This window comes from Suncus etruscus, chromosome 1, assembly GCF_024139225.1.
Source record: "Suncus etruscus isolate mSunEtr1 chromosome 1, mSunEtr1.pri.cur, whole genome shotgun sequence".
Classification (NCBI taxonomy): domain Eukaryota; kingdom Metazoa; phylum Chordata; class Mammalia; order Eulipotyphla; family Soricidae; genus Suncus; species Suncus etruscus.
The window spans coordinates 181,499,229-181,521,088 of NC_064848.1; the positions used below are offsets into that span (position 1 = coordinate 181,499,229).

The 21,860-nt window shown below is 39.4% G+C and overlaps 1 protein-coding gene across 2 annotated transcripts in view; it reads left to right on the forward strand.

Moving 5' to 3' along the window:
• Positions 1-21,860, forward strand: part of CA10 (carbonic anhydrase 10) — a 550,141-nt gene that overhangs the window by 488,719 nt on the left and 39,562 nt on the right. The window lies entirely within an intron of this gene.

Here is a 21,860-nt window from a genome sequence, read left to right on the forward strand (position 1 = left end):
ACATCTTTTATGAAGGCACACACAGGCCCCTCGAGACTGTTCTGTTTATTTAAGGCAACCAGGGGTGGGGGCAAAGGCTTCGGGCTGAAGATGAAATGGGAGCCGTGTTAATTTCATGTTAATGACAGCAGAGCAATTTTCTTACAGGAAATAACTAGTTACCTTAATCATTTTAAGTAGTTCATATAGCAGCAGTCTTAAAAGGATGGTTATGCTCATCACAATATACGCACAAAGGAAATGAAGGCGTGAATAACGAGACCTTAAACAGATTTCTGGCATCGTCCTTCTGGGTGGTATTAAATGGTATTAATCTTTTTAACTGACTTCAATCCGGAGACCACAGCCGTGTGATAAAATGTTAAGTGAACTGCTGGAAATAGAGGTGGTCCTACCAGATTTATTGTGCCAATTTACCAACAGCAGAAGTGTGCCCCACTGCTGTGAGGAAGATCATATAAAAGAAAGAATGACAGGTAGATGTATGGATTAATTAATAAAATGCAGATAATAGCATCTTTCCCAATATTAATACTTCTTCCAAAGCTGCTCTATATATGTCTCTGGGAAAGAAAAAAGCGACATTATGTTTGTTGTTGCATCCCCCTTCGATCCCCAAGATAACGATCAAAGTTTGTAAAATGAATAAAACTCAGGCAACCTACCCAGAACATAGTCACACAATAAAAAAGAAAAAGTAACTGCACATGAGGTTAAAGTGCTTGTTCAGGAGTTTTACAGTTCTCAGGCACGTCATGTAATTTTTTTCTAAGTGAAAAAGTGATTATTTTCCTCTATTGATAAGCTATCCATGTTTGCAAAGTGGATTTGGTACCTGTCATGCAATAGGAGTTGATCTAGAGATACTGAGAAAATGACTTCTGTTAGCCCAGTTGCCCTCCAGAAACTCTAATGCTACCAAGGAAATATTCTTTTGAAAATAACTGTGATGTGGAGAAGTAAAGACTGTAAGAAAGTAATATTGTGCGCACCACAGGTATGTAGGCATTTCTACCTGAAGGGTAAAGGCAAGAGGCTTTGAAGAGTGACTAAGAGTTTATCGGATGAGCCCATTATGAAAAATATTTCAGATGCATGGAAATACACGATCACAAGGTGGATCCAGCCCAGGAAGCTGCAATTAGACAAAATGGTGGACATGAGTGTTGGAGGAAAAGTGAAAGGTAAAGTGGAGTTGTGACAGGCCCTTCTGGTCATAGGAAATTGTGTCAGAGTTAGCGGCCAAGACTTTGAGTCAGCACCATGGAGACATTGGTTTGGAAGAGTCAAACAGTTGACAACTGAAATGCCAGTTAGGACTTTACAAAATCATTCAAATAAAATTAGGTGAGTTCCTCAAGGAAGTAGTATCATTGGGAATAAAGAGGAGGGGATAGCAGCAAGAGCTATTAAAAATATTACTGTAATCCATCAGACTCAGGGACCAGTAGGTTCCCAGAAAAAAAAAAAAAAAAGACAAAAAACATTCCTACAGGCCCATGTTTCTAGATGTGGTGCTGAATGGTTATTATGGGTGTGGGTCCAGCCAGAGCAGATCTCAGTGGAAGTTCAGATGGTAGGATTCTGAATGTGCTCCGGATAGGTTGGAACTTGCTACATGCATTTGATCTTTCTTTCCCAGACATAAGGATTAGCCACAACTAGTTGAGTCAATTCAGTAGAAGTGCCTGGGGTTAGCTCTAGTTATCAGTCCACTGAGTGCTCAGGTATCTTAGTCTCTGAATGCTAAACAAGACTGAGAAGGACAGGCTCTAGGATTGGTACAGAGAGGCTGTCTTTAATCATTCTTTCTCTGGCCACAGACCAAAAATATAAAAAAAGTTTTTTCTTGCACCCACAAATGCAGTTAGACAACCCTTAATGCCATAGACTGATTATCATGAGAAATTGACATTTTCCTTAATTAACTTCTGCCAGACTTGCAAATTCCTTTCTTGGGCCAGAGATGTGGCTTAGTGGTAGAGCACTTGCCCTACATTTGTAAGGGCTTGTTGAGTTTGATACCCAGCATCACCCTCAATCTTATCCTCTCCTCTCAAAAATGTTGCATTTGCAATTAAAGCAGAGTCTCTGTATTTTGGCCAGGCATATAGGCATGCTTCTGAATTACTGAGTTGTTGGATTTCCCTTTCAAGGTCCCTGCTCCTGCAGCACTCCCAAATTTGCCTACTGGAAAACCACAAAGTTCCATGGGGAACTTGTTTCAACTACTGAAGGAAACCAAGGAATCTGGAGTTGGTGGTATTCATTCTCCTTCAATTCTGTGCCACAGGACACAGAGCTGGGAAAATTAAGAATCTAAGCATCTATTGCATGTCTAGTGTGTCTGAATGTTTTACTTCCATTCACTTATACAGTGCGCATGGTGTCTTAAGAATGAGGCAGTAATGCCCACATCTTAAAAATGAAGAAACTCAAGTTCTAAGAGAACATTTTAGCCCCAAGTTACTTAGTGTCAGATGTAGGGTTCTAACTATCCATACCTTATATGCACTGAGGAAATTGGTATAAGCATGTGAAAGTTACGATTTAAAGCAGAATATAATCAATATTTTACCATAAATTTAAAGATAAATGTGCACCTAAGTTATCTACTTAAATGTGTACTTAGGGTTATCTACTTAGTGCTTAGTACAATAGCCAAGATATGGAAACAATCCAAACATCTAATGAATGAATGCATGAATGAATGAACAAAAAGTTGTGTTACATTTGAATATTATGCAGTGATAAGCTGAAATCATGCAGTTTGTTACTATTTGAGTAGAACTGGAGGGTATCACTTTAAGCAAAATTAGCAGAATAAAAATATTTCTGATTGATCTTACTCATCTGTGGAATATAGAGACAAACCATGGAAATAAACAGCATTGAATAATTACCAACTCTTGGCCTTGGCTCATAGAGCAAATCAACAAACATTTGAGTCTGGGAGGGACAGAGTAATGATCATTCCAGAGGGAACATAAAGATAGTGATGGACGTTCAAGGGCACTTTGGTGGTAATGGTAAGTACAATGACTTTGTACATCAATGTTATAAACATGAACTCTATTATAACTATCATACCCCACCTATAATTTAAAATTTTATATATATTTTAGTATTATGAGAATTTCATTAGAAGAAGAGAGCAGATTCAGATAGGGAAACCCACAATCCCCCATGGTATACTGACAATTAATAAGGATTTTCCATAAGCAAAAAATTATGATTTAAAGAAAGTATTCTTAAAGGAAATGAACAATGTGGTCAAAGGAAAAATTGTATGTCATTATGGGACATGAACAGGGCAGCAAGGAGCCCCTAAAATGGTAGGTTGTCCTGTTTAGAGAAATCTGGACAAGTTGGGGCCAGGCTACTAAAAGCCTGAAAGGCCAAGGGCAGGAAGGACTGATGGTGGGAAAGAGACAATTAGATAAAGTTTAGAGGCTGCTCCTAATCTCACTTTGTATAGGCAGTGAGGACACAGGTGTCTTGGCTAGGTGTATGGGCAGAGAAGGATCTAGTGTCCTACCCAGAGTCAAACACCTAGGGGCCAACTTCCTCCCACCTCAGGGCACAGTATCTTGATTCATCAGAGACAAGACCAGGGATGAGGAAGGAACTTGCTGGAGCAGAGGAAGAGTGACATCAAGGAAAATACTCTAGTGCCAGTAAATCCCCAGAGTTTCATTTCCATTGCCAGCTCCTCCAATCTGATTGACAGTCCCAAGACCCCTAGCACTTATATCCATTTGGAACCTGCACAGCTTAACAATCACCCATTGGTTTGCATCAGGCACAAGCTCCATTCTATTTGTCTATTAATTAGTGTGTGATTGGACACTTAACAGCTTCATCTCAGTTTCCTGATGGGTACATTTGTGGTAATCATTAGCTTCCTAAGCCCATGCACCAGTTCCATTATGTTTATTAGTTCTATGCAAAAGTTGCTTGTTGTGGCTCTTTGTTGGACAATGGGAACTTGGAGTAGTATGGACAGCACAGATGGGGCTAAAGAAAGGCAGAGCTGGAAAAGGACATAAAACCCATTCAACCCCTCAGTTAGGACTTAACAAGGGAGATTGGCATTCCAGGTTCACACACCCAGTGTCTCAGAGGTTCAGGAAAAGAAGGAATATTAGACCCGATCCTGAGGGCAGCTCTAAGTAAGTAGTCAGACTGACTAGTCCACACTGCTCTGGAAGCAGAGGCTGTTCCTTTGACTTACAGATAAGGTTTGGGTTTTGTTTTAATTTTTATTTTATTTTTTAAGTCATGGTGAAATTCCAAAGTTATTTCATGATTACGTTTTAGGCAGATAATGTTTCAACACGATTCCCTTCACCAGTATTCACTTATCTCCACCAATGTTCCCCCAACCCATTTGCCTCCCACAAGTCTGCTTCTACGGGAGGTACTTTGATATATATATATACATAAAATTTTACACTGTGGTCTATAGTACTGCTATTGATAGTGTTTCATGCCTAATCTCTATTCTATAGCTGGGAATCTTCAAATAAGCTTAAAACTAAACTCTATGACTTCAGTTTCCAACATCTTCTGAGTGCGAATAATTCTTGCCATCCCACCTGTTGTAAGAATTGATCAAATGGATATTGGTGGAGCATTCAGGACCCTGCTGGAATAGAAAACTCTGTATGTGGCATTTTCTCATTTGTTTTAAACTGAAAATCAGTTCTCAGGCAGAAGCAGCGAGATTATACAGAATGAAAGAGCTATTTGAGCAAATTTAGGAACAGGAAAGAGGCTATGCTTAAAAATTAAAAATTGGTTGTTAACCCTACAAGCACAAAAACACAATACAAATATGCCCTTTGCTCTCCTATGTTCAACACAGCACTATTTATTATAGCCAGAATCTGAAAACACCCCAGGTTTCCTACAAGAGATTAGTAGCTAAAGAAACATGGTACATCTACACAATGAAATACTATGCAGCTGTTAGGAAAAATGAAGTCATAAAATTTGCCTATAGATGAAAGTACATGGATATTATTATGATGAGTGAAATGAGTGAGGGTGAGAGGATTAGACATAGAATAGTCTCACTCACTTATGGGACATAAGAAAAATAAAAGACAGTAAGGTAGTAATATCCAGAGACAATAGAGATGAGGTTCTGGAGAACCAGCCCATGATATGAAGCTTGCCACAAAGAGCAATGAGTGTAGTCAGTGCACTAACTGCACTGACAACTACTATGACAATGACAGTGAAAGAGAGAAAGGCAGAATGCCTGTCCCAGGTGTGGGGGGAAGGAGTTGATGGTGAACATTGGTGGTGAGAAAGTTGCACTGGTGAAGGGCAGTGTACATTCTATGACTGAAACCCAAATGTGAGCATTTCTGTAACCACAGTACTTAAATAAATAAATTATTAAATTCAAAAAATAATAAAATCAAAAGATTAGGATGTAGGTCAATAAGGAGAGACTTTGGGCCTCAGTGCCTTCTGTCTGAAAGTGCATTTCACAGACAGGCTCTGGGGTGAGGCCAATATATAACATGAGAACCATGTTAAGAAGCAACATAACTTTCTCCTTGGATAGAGAGCAGCATGGAGCCAAGACTGGATAACTATTTTGGAATCACCACCAGGCAAGCTGTTCATTGTAGAGTGGGAGATCCCTTTCTGTGGTTAAGAACCCCACTCTCCTACTCATCCTGGTGGATGTTCAAGTCTTTGCTTTGTCTCAGGGACTAAGACATGCTATTTCAGGGCATGTTTCCAGTCCTATTGGAAACAACCATGCCCTGGTAAATGTCACAGAAAATAGAGCTATAATATCAGGTGAAAGTATTTGCCACATGGCTGGTCTTGGCTTACAATGGCTTGGAGGGAAGTTATGAACATAAGATCTGCCTTGGAGAGATTAGGCTCATGGCTTTCAAGTAAAGGCACGATACACTCACATGAGCACAGAGGTGCTTGGAATGTCTGCTGAAGTCTTAATATAGACTGTCACACGCCTCTTCCCAGTGCTGTCAGAGAAGTTTTACCTCTAATTCCTTCCCAGAGCATCTTTTGGACACAATACCAATTGGAATCCCCTGTCCTACAGTGAGAATAATTCAGACTTTCCTTCCTCCATCTCCTTTTTCCCACTCTCATCAGATTCATGTCTCAGGAAGACCCAACAGGGACCTTCTATAAAAACAAATCCACCAGGAGAGGAATGAGCTAACTGTTCTCTATGAAGACCTTCACTGAATGACCTTCAGGGCTGTGGCAAGGAAGGTGCTGCCCACCAGGATCATTTGCATTTGACTCCTGAGACTCTGCCACAGCATGAAGTGTAGAGCAGTTTGCCTATAAGCCCTGTGATTGCCTTAATATACAGAACAGGAAATGATTTTTCTAGCCACCATCCTGCTAAGATATCACAGATCCCATTTCCTGTGCAAGATGTTTACAAAGGTATTAAGAGGCACTTGGCCATGTCACTGTAATAACAATCTTTAGTGGGCAGGGGAAGCTACAAAGGTTCTGAAAGCTCAGCAAGGAAGGCCTTGGCACAGGCACATATGCTGAAGCTTCCTCCAGATACACATGACCAGCCACAACTCTGATTATAAGGCACTAGATGTATTGTAGAGGGAGGGCTGGACTCTAACACTCTATTAACTTGGCCATTGAGCATGTTCGTCAGAATAAGCCCTTCTCTCTTTGGTAATATGTCTTTGTGGCATCCTTTCTCCTCTGTAACAGGCATCAAGAATCCTCAAAGCAGACACTATTTTCTCCAGTCTTTTGCTTCATGTCACATTTGTTATACTAGGCTGAAATATGTGGCCATTCCTAGATCATGAAAATGCATGCCTGAAGTATTGTTTTTGGGTTTTTTCCACACGACTTTTGGGTGTTTCTTGAATTTGGTTTTGTTTGGAGGAGGGGGGTGGCCTTTATTTTTCAATAACTGAATTTCTTGTGTTATGTGTCTTGGAATAACCTAACATTGTTCTGTTTTTGCCAAAATTTGTTTTGTACTTATTATTCATAACTCATAATCTTCCTGAACACGTTTCTTGTTTTCTTTTTTCAAAACCTTTTTTTTAAAACCTATTTGAGGGTCTTCCAATCTCTGCAAACCAGACTTAGGTATTATTTTTACTATTTTCTTTTACTTTTAAGAAAAATTCACACTAATTTATAATACCTGGGATGATGAAAATATTTAGCAGATTTTGACCTATCAAGCACCTTGACTTGAGTTATATTATTGAAACTGGGTAATCTGGTTCCAGGGTTTAGAATGCCTAGATCACTGAAAACTTACAATGGTCTAGAAGGGCAAGAATAGGAGAAAGGTGAAAGTTTACAATACAATTCAAGAAATGTCAGTCACCAGAAGGAGAAAAGGTGAAGAGAATCCACAGTTTGTCTAGATATTGTCTAGATGGTTTTTGCCAAGTGATCTGTGCTGAAAGCAAATAGAACACAATTACCATTCCCCCATGTACACTCTCTTTAATCTTAACATTTTTTTATGCCACCCCATTATTTTGCTTTGATTTTTTTTTTTTTTTTTTGGATAGGGCAAAATTCTTTTTGTCTCCATCAGTTGAAACTCCATTTTCTTCTAGGCTATCGTATCTTTTGGGCCATAGCCATTTCATCTTGCTGTACCTTCTGGTTCATAGACCCTTATTATAACATGCCTCCAGAGACCACAGGGTCTTTGCATCAGCACTGCTTCTGCCTCTAAGTAGCTCATTTCTTAAATCTCTTCATGCTCAGCATAGTATCTGTTACATAGGAGATACCTGTTTATGGAAAAAATAAGTGAAAGGAGGCCTTCTCAAGTTTGGAGTATTGAGGGGATTGATTTCCTTTGGCATTATCATTACTGGCTAGAGAAACAGAGGTCCTAAGAAGGCTGCCAGGAGATTCAGTGGTTTTTTCTGATCTATACTCATGTTTTCTTTAACTACAGCTCATACCAACCCCCCATCTTTTAACTATGCAATCTCCCTTCCCCAAATTTCATTCCTCTTGCAGCCCTAAGCTCACACAAATTATCTACTAAAACTTTTATTTAAGTATTTGGTTTTAATTGTTTCTTAAGTGACTTTAATGGAAATTCAGGAGGCCATAACCCTGCCAATATGTGTCCATTTTCTATAAGAATGATGAAACCCTATTTTTGAAATTTCCTTGTTTTCCAAATGAAGACCCTGTGATTCAAAAGAAGGCAGGAAATCACCCCACTATTTTCTCTTTTTTTTTTTTATTGAGAAAGTGGGGGACAGACAGCAGCTAGAGAGAGCAACTGAGAGAGGGCACATTGCCACCCCACTATTCACAGGCAGTTCCTTTGACTTCTGGTTGAGGACTCAGGCCTGTTCTAGCACTTATCTCCAGAGCCAATCAATCATAGACAGTGTTTATCTCTATTTGGTAGTTGTGAATGTGTATGTTTACTTATGAAGCATCACAATTTATGTAATGAATGGATGCAAAACAAGCTTAGTTTTATGAACATTTATTCCAAATTGCTTTTCCTCCTTATTTACAGGAAGATGGAAAACTCTCCTCTTAGCTAATAAATGTTATGTTTCTATTTCCATGAATATGACATTGGGAGAAAATTCATTGAATACTCTTGAATTACCACCAACTAAAGAAAAGGACTTTAGTAAGGATCTTGTGAAGATTTAATTTTTCCTTCATTATGTGATGTGTGTTTTCATCTTCTACAGCCTCTTCAGAAAGTAAATGTGACTGAATAACATGTTACACAAACATACTCACACCCACCACCCCACCACCCACACACACACAGCTCAGCTTAAGGGTGTTGGTGGTCACCAGAGCTACAGTAGGATGTGGTGATGGCAATTTAACTCAGGATCCTGAGCATGAAAAGCATGTGTGCCATTCCTTTGAGTTATCTCCTCATCTTTCATCATATAGCTATTTTTAATTCAATTTACTTTGTTTGAAGAGCATTATCTCATAGTTGACATAATACATTTTGCCGGGTAAGTGAGAGAGAAATTATTTTAAAAATTAAGGAAAAGAAAACTAATACAGCTACAAGCAAATTTGTGAAAATTATTGTATCTCACAAATAAGGCCAATAAGTCATAGAAGATTTAGTAAGCTTATGTTGCTAGTTGACTGTTCTGTGGCTTTTTGTTTCTGAACACTAGTGGTTTCAGATACACATTGGCACCTAAATTGGTATGCACCTACATGGCTGACAGTATTAAACAAAAATGAAGTTGTTAAGGGATTTTAAGCATGGTTATTGAAACTGTGGCTCTTGTGACACATATTTCAGCTGCCAGGGCTTCTGGAAGAACAAGAAGGCAGGGAAAGTGTTCTGACACTCCAGAAACACATTGGTGATTTCGGCCCAAGTTCTGACATTCCTGAAATTTTGGTCAGATTGGTGTTTCTGCAAAGAGCATAGAGAATGAGTTCAGCAGTTGTAGTTTCTGCATGGCAGAGACTTGCCATACCCTCTCCTCATGAGATTGCCAATGCTTAGCTGGTAGCCAGTGTAACCATAATTTCTCATGGCTTGATTTACATTTCTTTAGAGAACAGGATGAGTATGAAGCTGGTCAGGTGCAGACATGTTGATGAGTTCCTGCCATATAAACTCTTATTAGAATTATTTGCTTATAGAGTTGGAATCTGAGAATAATGAAAGATGGCCACTCTTGGACCAGATTCTTTTTTACATAGAGTGGCAAGTTCTGTCTCTGTAATTTGCCTAATCTAACCTATTATTGTCTCCAAAACATATTTTCACCTGAGATGTTTCAAATTGACCATAATCTTTTCTCCCACTCCTTCAGCTTATAGCAATTGTTCATTGGAATAACAAAGAGATTGAATAGTTTCAAAGTTCCAGAAAAATTTATATTTTTATCACTGATATTTATATAAATAAAATATCTTTATATTTTATTTTATATCACTGATATAAATATATCATTTATATTTTATCACTCCATTGAATTAAAATTTATAAAGAATTTTCACTCAGACATTTTTTTAAAAACTTTATTTAAATTTATTGATTAGCTTGATGCTCAGGGGTCACTCCTGGCTCTGCACTCAGAAGTTGCCCTGAGCAGGCTGGGGAACCATATGGGATGCAGGAATCAAACCTGTCCCTCCTGGGTTGACCACATGCAAGACAAACCCCTACTGCTGTGTTATCTCTCTGGCCCCCAGACTTTTGTTTAGTCAAGATTTTAAATACGGGCCCGGAGAGATAGCACAGCGGTGTTTGCCTTGCAAGCAGCCAATCCAGGACCAAAGGTGGTTGGTTCGAATCCCGGTGTCCCATATGGTCCCCCGTGCCTGCCAGGAGCTATTTCTGAGCAGACAGCCAGGAGTAACCCCTGAGCAACGCCGGGAGTGGCCCCAAAACCAAAAAAAAAAAAAAAAGATTTTAAATACAACATGTCAGACATCAGGAAGCATGAAACTACAGCTAGATACATATTATATATACATGATATTTTTAAATCCTTCCCAAAAGCCAAAATGTCATCAGTTGTTAACCTCCTGTTACAGAACATAGAAAAGAGGCAGAAAAATATTAGGGGATTTCCTGAGGTGTCTAAGCCAAGTGAGAAGTGAAACTTGACTGGAGTGGTAGAACTTGAGGCCCTCACTCAACCCCACTCTCCCTCTGCTACCTCTTATTAGAAGACAGAGGTTGGTTTCTGCTGTTTCTTTATATCTAGAGCTTGGTAAATTCAAAAGTGTGGCTCAGAAAATATTTTTCAATCAATCCCATAGAGTGCTACTGCAAGTAATCTCTGACTGTTCAGTGCCCCAGGATGTTTGACAAATAGTTCTTTGTTTGGATTATCTCTAAGCCAGTTTAGATGTAAACACAAATAGTGCTAAGGGAATAAACTTTGCACTGTGATCTCCAAATACATCATACACATTGCACTCTAGGTTCTACATCATTTGGTGGGGTCAGCCTCTATCTAGAAAAGGGAACTTTCAAAGCCCTTCATAGCCTTCCACAGTCTCACTTGATCCAAATCATCACATGATCATTTGATAATTGTGTTTCTTGTTCACTACCAGATATCAGACCACATTAATGCTAATGTCTTAGCATTAAATTCTTTATTTTAGTAGTTTTAAACAACTAAAAGCATATTCATCTGGACAATAAAAATAGAATTAAATGTATAACTATTTCTATTATGTGCAGAAGATAGAAGATAATTAAATTAAATAAGCCATTAAATCAGAAACAGAGAGATAATACAACAGGAAGGGCATTTGCCTTGTATGCAGCCAGTCCAGATTCAATCCTGAATTGAACCCAAATTCAATTCAAATGGTTCCCCCAAATGCCACCAAGATTAATCTTTGAGCACAGAGCCAAAAGTAAGCCCTGAACATCATCAGGTGTACCCTAAGACCAAAAAAAAAAGGGAAAAAAAGAAAAGCCATGAAAACCATGTTCTTGGACCAAAATGAAAACAAATCTGCAATGGGTATTAATTTTGTATATTAGTTGACTTTAAATAGAGGTAGTTCCCGTTAAGATCTTTGTGACTTTTCTTTACTCATATAATTCAATTAAATTACACTGGGAAGTGGAAGATTTATTCCCCAACATTAGCTTTCCCTGAGAGAAACCCTGCTTTAACCACAGTGAAATACCAAAATCAAAGTAATTTTAGGGTATGGGGACATAAACACTGAGTTTTTCTAGGTATGATAAAAGAAAACAAATAATGATTTTAATATGTGAATTTGTGTTAACTAAATCCATTTAGGTTTGTTGTGTACATGTTTATCAAGAAAATTGCCCTATGGAACATTCTTATGAAACAATCTTGAGCTGGGCTTTCTTGTAGGTGAAAGTTGTTTTGTGAATAGCAAGGTAGAAGGATGATTCTGGCCTTAACAAAGAATCATTATAACTTTACATGTCTAGAATCAAGTATGCCTTTAATTAATACTATGTATATGAGCTCTGGAATTAAATATTCAATAAAATGTTCCAAAAAATGAGAAGAACCTTCCAAAAATAGAATTTTTCACCTTAAGAAAAAACATGATGATTCGGAGCCGAGTCGGTAGTGCAAGCGGTAGGGCAGTTTGCCTTGCATATGCAAGGCATGGATGGACCGTGGTTCGATCCCCAGGAGTCCCATATGGTCCCCCAAGCCAAAAGCTATTCCTGAGCACATAGCCAGGAGTAACCCCTGAGCATCACTGGCTGTGACCCAAAAAGCAAAAAAATAAATAAAAATAAAAATAAAAAAAGGCATGACGGTGTGGCTAAGAGAGATAACACATAGGTAGTTTGAGAAAGTGTTCAGGATACCTACTATTCTTATATAAAACTGTTCTTTTAAGACAAACTCTGGGAAGATTGGCAGATTCTTCTTGGTAGCTGGATGACAAGAAGATAAAGTAAGATACAAAAATGAATAACATCTGGACTCTGTCCTCAGGAAATGCAGCTGACAAGTATTAATGGCTGACTGCTGCTCTGGCTGGAACTTAACAAGTCCCACTGTCACTCTAGGCCTCTCGGTTCCCGTATCTGAGCTCCAGCAGCAAGACATCTCTCGTAATCATCTCAGCCACCCCATTTAATGGGCCCTCGCCAGGCACTGTGTCCTTCTTTAAAAGCCTGCTTGATCTCACTCACACAGCTTAGCTCTCTCAGGCATACCAACAACTCTGAGAGGTTCTTTGCAGTATCAATTCTGTATGGGGGACAGGAAAGTTGGAAAGCCTAAAGTCACCCAAACTTGATGATCTGGGACATTTAGTTTCATCCAAACCATTTTTAGTGATGAGTTTGAGTCCTGCATGGGCTGGGGGGAAAGAGGAGAATGAAGAGAGAATGAGGGTTTGAAATCTAAATGTCAAAACCACTTAGAAGACAAGCATTCATTAAAATCTGCAAAGTTAAGAAAGTACCCACAGAATTTGGCTGCAGGAAATTATAGTCTCAGAATGCTTCAGGAAAAAAAAATGATATATCCAAGAAGATTCTAACTCACAAGTTGCATTTTGCTTTTGTTTATTTGTTTTTTATTTGGGGGCTACACCTGACAGTACGCAGGCGTTATTCCTGGCTCTGTGCTTAGGAATCATTCCTGGCAGGCTCGGGGACATATGGGATACCAGGGATTAAAACCAGGTTGGCCACATGCAATGTAAATACCCTACCTGCTATTCTATTGCTCTGACCTGTGTAGTTTTTACTTTTCTTTAAGTAAATTGGTTTATGCTAATATCTGAAGCTACAACATAATAAATCAGCATTTGTATCTGCTGCATTGTATACACTACCAAAAGCTTAATTTCCATCCTTCACCGTACAGCTGATCCTTTACCCAGTCTCCCTATTTCCTACCTTCTTTCATTCTGGCAGCCACTATTTTTGTTCTTAGAGTCTATGGCGTAGGTCTCTGAGCTCATTCCTTGATTCTTGATCAAGGTGTGACTCCTATAAACCTTCAGAGGACTCTTGAGAAGATTCCTGAAAGTAATTTGATTTGTGACTAATTTCAGGTCAAAAAAATTATTTTCAACTCTATACACTTAAAGAAGAAAAATGTGTTAGATTTTTGCACCATGGAAGGAACAAGGATTTAATGACTACTTTGTGTGTAGGAGATGCTTGTATCAGCCACATATCTGTCGCATATCTGATTAGACCTGTCTGATGCCTGACAGACAGGTGTGGATTACCCCATTTCATTTACAAATGATCCACAGGTGCACTTCCATGATACAGAGTAAAAAAGTAAGGCACAGAAAGACCAGGAAAAGCCCAAGTTTAGTTGAACAGATGAGATAGAAGACTAGGCTCAAAGCTTTGCCTTTCCCAGCATGGTTCTATACCCACTCTGCTTCAGTGCCAACTGGATAGGAAATACTATGCTTTAATTCTTTTCCTTTCTAATTTAAATGATAAACTGAGTTTAAAAATACTGGTATGGTGGTTAATGTCTCTCAATTCAAGGGAGATCACTGAGAAATCACAGCCTGATTCTGTAATACCAAAAAGAGGGAGGAAAATCATTTATTGGAACTTAAGTTAGTCTTTGTTCAGCTATCCAGGGGGATAGACACAGAAAAAGTTTTCCATGATACAAGAAACCCATGCCAGTTCCTAAAAACAAAACAGAGAAGATGCAGTTTCACTGGACCTCTGGAATGGATTTCTTGGACACCAAGCTCATTTTTGACCTTCAAAGAAACTGTCATTTTTCCATGTGAAACTTTTCCTCTGGGAGATTCAGCACAAGAATGTCAAAGTGAGATAGATTCAAGTCTTGGACGTGGCAATAGTCTTATAGTTGTTTTAACTGACCCATATTTTGTACAGTTTTATGTAGGCAGTTCTTGTTCAGTACCTTTTCCATATGAGCAGTATGACTAAGGGTTCCCTCGCCCCCTCACTGTTACTTTCCCAAATCTAGCCCCTCTATGGGTCATCAGATCCAAGACTGGTCCTTAGAAAACACATGTCAGGTTCTACTTTGTCCTTGCCTGTGGATGCCCATTGCAAGCAGCCGCAAACACCATCCTCTTAAAAACCCAAGCTATGTTATCTCTGGTATTGGGGAGGGGCAGGAGGAGAAATACCATCTTTCAGGCTGGCTTTATAGGATGCTATGATAGCTGGACTACATTTGGAGGTCTTCAGTCAACAAAATTATAGGCAATTCTTGTTATTTTTAGCCTTAATTGCTTTCCACGTCTCAAAAAATGCAGGAAATCATCAGTCACTAGGCAGACCAGTGATAATTGCCAAACCTTAGGGTGAGAATGTGGCGGTTGGTAAATATCAAACTGCTTTCTCCTCTGCAGGCTGTGTGTGCTCTTACACTTAAAGACAAACTTGTTAATGACTTTCTATAAATAAGATGCGCTTGTAATTGTTGTTCCAGCCACAGCTGCTGAAATGCAGTCTCTTCTCAAGTATAAAACACCTTTGCTTTCTTCTTTACTTTCTTGTAGAGAGGAAATGTTTGGACGCGTGAAAGCAAAGTGAACTAGGTTGTTTGGGCTGTGTCACCTTGGAAGAGTTTTTTAATGACTCCTGCCATTGCTTCATCCATTGCTTAGGAGAAGAACATCCAATAAAACAGCTAAGCTATGCCAGGATCAAAATCACATTCCTCCTTGAACTTTTTGGGGTCTGACATAGGGTGCACCCTTAGGGATTCTGTGCACACTCATGTAAAATTCACTACTTTGCATATGCCTTAAAAAAAATTTAAAGGATTGGGGCTGGAGATATAGCATGGAGGCAAGGCATGTCCCTTGCATGCAGGACAGTGGTTCAAATCCCAGCATCCCATATGGTCCCCAGAGCCTGCCAGGGTGATTTCTGAGTCTGGAGCCAGGAGTAACCCCTGAGCGGTGCCAGGTGTGACCCAAAAACAAAAAAAAAAAAAAAAAAAAAAAAAAACAAAACAAAACAAAAAAAGTTTAAAGGCTGGGGCTGGAGCGGTAGCACAGCTGACCCAGGATGGATCTAGATTTGATCCCCAGCATCCCATATGGTCCCTGAGTCAGGAGTGATTTCTAAGTGCAGAGCCAGAAGTAAACCCTGGATGCTGCTGGGTGTGGCCCAAAAACCAAAATAAAAAATTTAAAGACTAATGAAATGAAAGAATGAATGTAATTATCATTTAAAAGAAAAGTGGAGACTATTCTTTCCATGTATGATCTCTTCCTAATTCTATAGGATTTTCTGGGAAATTTTTTTTTATTTCAAATTTAAACTAGCAAGGTTTGAAATAACATTCTGTGCTGTTCTTGTTGGGGGCTCAGCCACACCCAGTCAGTTATATTTTGTTTATAGCTGCTTTCTAAAAAAAAACTAGCAAAACTGAATTATTGCACTAGAGATAATACATCCTATGGAGCTGAGAAAGCACACATGCAGCCCACATATCTGAAAATATTTACTGTTGGATTCTGTACAGGAAAATTCTACTGCCTCCCAAATAGTGCACACCACTGGGATTGCTTTTCTCTTTAAACATTCTTCTCTTGTCCAGTGCCTGCCACACAGTGGGCTTCCAGACACATTTGAACATTGGAAAATGAAAGTAGATTAGAAATAATTTTCTTGGAAGAATCAGCTCCCAGTGAGGATTCCAGGCTACAGGTAAAATAGCAGGTTAGAACTCTAAGAGGTTTACTTTATGAGAACCCAGAAACTAAGTATCAACAAAGGCTTAAAGAACCATAAAGCCAAGTACCCATGAGCAAATCCCTATTTCTGTGGGAGCTGAAGGCTTGTAAAAGAATTATACATTTAGAACTACTCGTTGAGTGCACACTTACTCCAAATCAGGCTATACTAACCCACAAATTCTTTCTCACAGTTGTAGTAATAGTTGATATCCTGATTTCTATTTAAAGATTACAGGCTTACCTTGCTCAAAGGATCCCCGTGACAAAGCTAGGCTTTGCCATCCACATAGCCCAGTGTACTGTCTAATTTGGGGGCTTCCGTTAGCCATCATACTCCTGAAGATTCTAGGCAATCCCTTTACCAAACCAAATGCCTTGTTCACTTGGTCCTTTGGGAGATGTTCTGTACATTTTGTTACTCTATCACAGCCCTTTACAGCCTCATTCAGAGATCTATCAGTGAGGCCTACCTCTTTGTTGTTAATATGAGGTAGATACTGTGAGGAGAGCTTTGAGGATATCACAGGGATCCATCAGATGCAGTCCTTTCCTGGAGGAAGTTTAAGTCTAGTGAAAGGGAGGGGCCAAGACATTCTCTCAAGAAAGCAAACTATGGGTACTGAAGTGATAGTACAGCAGATAGGATATTTGCCTTGCATACAATGAATCCCCAGATATCTCATATGGTCCCCTAAATATCCACAGGAGTAATGCAAAACCAGTATTAATACCTGAGTATCACTAGGTGTGACCCCCTCCAAAAGAGAGGGAGAGAAAAAGAAAGAAAGAAAAAGAAAGAAAGAAAGAAGAAAGAAAGAAGAATGAAAGGAAAGAAAGAAAGTAAGAAAGAAAGAAAGAAAGAAAAGAAAAGAAAGAAAGAAGAAAGAAAGAAAGAAAGAAAGAAAGAAAGAAAGAAAGAGAAAGAAGAAAGAAAAGAAAGAAAAGAAAGAGAAAGAAAGAAAGAAAGAAAGAAAGAAAGAGAGAGAAAGAAAGAAAGAGAGAGAAAGAAAGAAAGAGAGAAAGAAAGAAAGAAAGAGAGAGAGAAAGAAAGAAAGAGAGAGAAAGAAAGAGAGAAAGAAAGAAAGAAAAAGAAGAAGAAAGAAAGAAAGAAAGAAAGAAAGAAAGAAAGAAAGAAAGAAAGAAAGAAGAGAGAGAGAGAGAAAAAGAGAAAGAAAGAGAGAAGAAGAAAGAAAAAAGAAAGAAAGAAGAAAGAAAGAAAGAAGAAAGAAGAAGAAAGAAAGAAAGAAAGAAAGAAAGAAAGAAAGAAAGAAAGAAAGAAAGAAGAGAGAAGAAAGAAAGAAGAGAAAAGAGAGAGAGAGAAAAGAGAGAAAGAGAAAGAAAGAAAGAAAGAAAGAAAGAAAGAAGAAAGAAAGAAAGAGAAGAGAGAAGAAAGAGAGAAAGAAAGAAAGAGAGAGAAGAAGAAAGAAAGAAAGAAAGAAAGAAAGAAAGAAAGAAAGAGAAAGAAAGAAAGAAGAAAGAAAGAAAGAAAGAAAGAAAGAAAGAAAGAAAGAAAGAAAGAAAGAAAGAGAAAGAGAGAACAAAAGAGAAAACGAAGGAAGGAAGGAAGGAAGGAAGGAAGGAAGGAAGGAAGGAAGGAAGGAAGGAAGGAAGGAAGGAAGGAAGGAAGGAAGGAAGGAAGGAAGGAAGGAAGGAAGGAAGGAAGGAATATAATGACATTATAGATTAAAGGGGAAAGATTCTCAGTGCTGGGAACATCTTCTGAAAAGTGGACCACTTTTTAAAGATAGGTGTCTGCCATGTGAGGAGAAGAAAGTGCTTGAAGCAGGAGAAACCGTTCAAGGAAGGAAGCACCACATGTAAGGGAGAAAGAAAGGAGTCCCAGAAACTAGAGCACGTGGAACAAGGTGGTCTGGGAACTCCAGGCTGGGCTTCAGATTCACATTTTTGTCTGAGGTGTTTTAGCAGGTAGAGAAGATGGTGGCAGTGTCACTCCAAAGTTCATAGGTGGTCTTCACAGTACCAGGCTGCTCTTTCCTGGATTCACCAAGCAGCTTCACTGATGGAGGAGCATCATGCTGAGAAAGACCCACTACACTGCTAGAATCAGGGATGAAGCTCAGCTGTGGCTCTGTTAAGGCGGGAAGGTCAGGTGATCAACAAGCAACCTGGCATGCCCCAGTGAGTCACCTCCCTGCTGCAAGGTGACAGCTCATCAGAGACCTTTATGCCAGTGGCTACTCCCAGCTTAATGAATGACAAGGACAGCTTGCTTAACTCAGATTCTGCTTACTCAGTGAAGATGTGTCCTTACTTATTGGCTTGAAGGCTGAGTTACATATCACCCAAGTAAAGTTCCTCTTATCAATGATAGGACATAGAAGAGTCCTAAGAAAATTCTAGGACCCACAATTCTCCATCACCTTTAGACTTTTCCACTGACCAATCAGGGTCTTCATGGACTATTTTTGACTCCCTATTTGACCTCAATTTATGCCACTCTCACTCAAAGAGTAGTTGATCACTAGCTATGGTTTTGAGCAAGAAAACCCTCTCTCTGAAATCAATTTTTCATTTTTTAAAAAAATTGACTGCTATAGGTCTTCTTGAAGGCCTTTTTCTAAAGATTCTATAAGCTCTAGAATTGGAATTTATTTAACAAACACCAACAACTCTTTTAAGCAAGTTCTATGTCAGGCCTCGGGAATGAGAAGGGATTGAGGTTTAAGTAGTGGAATACTTTTAAGAAAGGAGTTCTTTATAGTCACAAAGTCACCACTAAGGATAGAGGATATAGAAGGGAGATATGATGAACCAAAGCATCACGAAAAAGATATATTATCACGAAAAGATGAGCAATATTTTATTTCTTCCTCTAAAACAGAGATATCTCAGTCTTGCCTTTTCAGAAAACCTCTATAGGAGGATACCCAGCTAAATTAATAAAAGAAGAAGATTATAAAATAATTTCCAGAAATCCAGGTTTAGCTCTTTCACATGGTAATTCCAAGTAGGCTAGCAGAAGCCCTCTGGGGCATCTTGTTAATGAAGAGCTAAACTCAGTGTTTAATTAGCATGCCATCATTAGCCCCTCAAGAGTTGGCTCTTCTAAGCAGTTTCAACACTGTCCCTGTAGTTTTGGTTGCCTAGCACACTTGCTCTGAAAGTTGAACAATCACTTACTGACCTTATATCTGATGTAGGCTCTGCGATTACCATTAGTTGATTCCAAAGTTGGGACTCTGTTGAACCACATCTTAGCAACCATCTAAGTTCTTCAAATTTTTGACTTTGTAAGGCTTAGGTCTTAAAATAGAACTTAAAAATATCAGTAAGAAACATGTAAGTTTCACTTTCAACGCTATTTTACATGTTAAACCCCACTTAATGGCAGAACAACCAACAAGATCTCTTCTCCTAGGTCCACCCAGACCCGCTTCATATTAACACTAGTTGTTAGATATTAAATTGGCACCTCTCTACCTGGCTGGGGAAGAACAAAAGCAACTGTTATAGGAACTAAAATTGCCAGTGGGACCCAGGAGGCAAAAGAAGAGAAATGTATAAATAGCTTATTGAATTAGGCTGGGTTATATAAAATTTAATTGGTGCATAAACAGGGAAAGATCTCAAGCATCTTCCTCTCAAAAGCAATGACTACCTTTCTTGCCTTTGATGCCCAAATCATGCTCTAAATGTTGTCACAAGAAGCTCAGCTATTGCCAAGCTGCATCTGGGAGTAATCTGGTGCTTCTAGCTCTTCTGAAGCCCTGGTGCCCACTCACTATACACATGCACTTTTTATAAATAGCAACTCCTTGTGAAACACATCCCTTCCTTAACCAGCACCCTCTCAAATTATACTATCCCAGCCTCCTGTCTCTCTATGCTACTACTCTTAGAGTTCATGCTGATTTTCTCCTCTCCTACTCATGGCCCTTCCAAGACTGATATTCTGGGCTTTCTGCAATCTAAATACAACCTAATCTTCATATATACATATATATGTATATATACTATGCATTGTATGAAGTGGGCAACCAGAAAAAAGAAACTGTAAACAACTGACAAGTTCTGCTAACCTAGTGCTTCTGAAACATTTGTGTGTGTGTGTGTGTGTGTGTGTGTGTGTGTGTGTGTGTGTGTTCAGATCACTAGTAACTTGTTAAAGGTAGGGTGAAATTCAAGATTCTGTATTTCAAGACCCTAAATTCTTTGACTGTTATTGGTTCTTAAACCTCTCACTGAGTAGCAAAGCTCAGTCTTACTTTGAGCGGGCATGAGATGGGTAGAAATACTGCTCAGGATAACCTCCCACCAGTTTTTGGCCAACTTAAATTGACAGTTCAATCTTTGGGCCTGCAGTGTAGTGTTACTTTACCCACTAGTGCTGAGAGCCACCAGTACCACACTGGCAATGCTAAGGGGATGGGGTTAGCATTTAGTTCTGAAGTCTGGGCACACAATCTGATTCACACAAAACATGTATCTTGGGGCCGGAGCGATAGCACAGTGGTGGAGCACTTGCCTTGCACATAGCTCATCCAGGACAAACCTGGGTTTGATCCCTGGTGTCCCATATGGTTCCCCAAGCCAGGAGCGATTTCTGAGCACATAGCCAGGAGTAACCCCTGACCGTCACCGGGTGTGGCCCAAATCCCCCCCCCAAAAATGTATTCCTTGACCTCTGAACTATCTCCTCAGCTCAATGTCATTTTTTCACATCTAATTTGTGTAGGTATGAGTAGAATGCTGTATTCAAGACAGCTTTAAAATTATATTAACTATAAACTCATGACTTCTATAAATCAAAAGTTACTTTCAGATAGCTCAACCTAATACAAGAGGCAGCCCTTCAATCAGCTCCTCATAGAAACCAAAGCTGGTGATAGCAGAATTCCAGCCAAATAATGACCTAGGAAAAAAGAGGAGGCCAGACTTCAAATCAAACTTTATAATATGTTCTCATAAGCTTAGAGCACAGCAGTCTCTCCTCTATATTTACCAGCCCTTCTCTCCAGGTCCCTGGCGCCTGCAGAATCCCATCCCAAAGAAGTGAAGAAGATATCTTACTTCTTCCATCTGTGAGTCAAAGTGCTTGATCCATTCGATTACCTTCCACGCCCTGCTCCCTAAGATCTGGTTCCCAGCTCATGCTGAGGTTTTGAGGCATGGCCCTGGGCACTGGCACTTTCCCTAGGTGGTTTTGTAAATTGCACAGTGGGAAGATCTTAGCAGATGGCACTAGAGAAGGCTATAGCGGCTCTCCCACAGCTCCTAGTTCTGAAGCACCTTTCCACCTGCAGAAATTCCTGGCTGTGCATGTGAACGGAGAGGACGCAGATTGATGAGCACCAGCCTGATGAACCTGGCTAGCCCGAGTTCTACACAGGCAGAGTATTTTCACCAATCCCTGCCCATGGTTGCCCTTCTAATGGCAAAAGAGCTGCTGAAAAAGCCATCTGCTACCATTGGCAAAAGTCACAAGAGTGTATTTTAAGCAGTAAGCAAATTGGATATTTCTCCAGCAGCAGTAATGTGTGTCTTCTCCGTGATGTTTTAACTCAAGAAGTTTGGAATATCCTGAGATATAGGGGCTCATGAACCTGAATCTGCACTGATAAGAAACTGATTCTCCTTGCTCATCCTTTTTTTTCTTTTTGATTTTTGGATTACACCTGGCTGTGTTCCAGGCTTACTCCTACTTC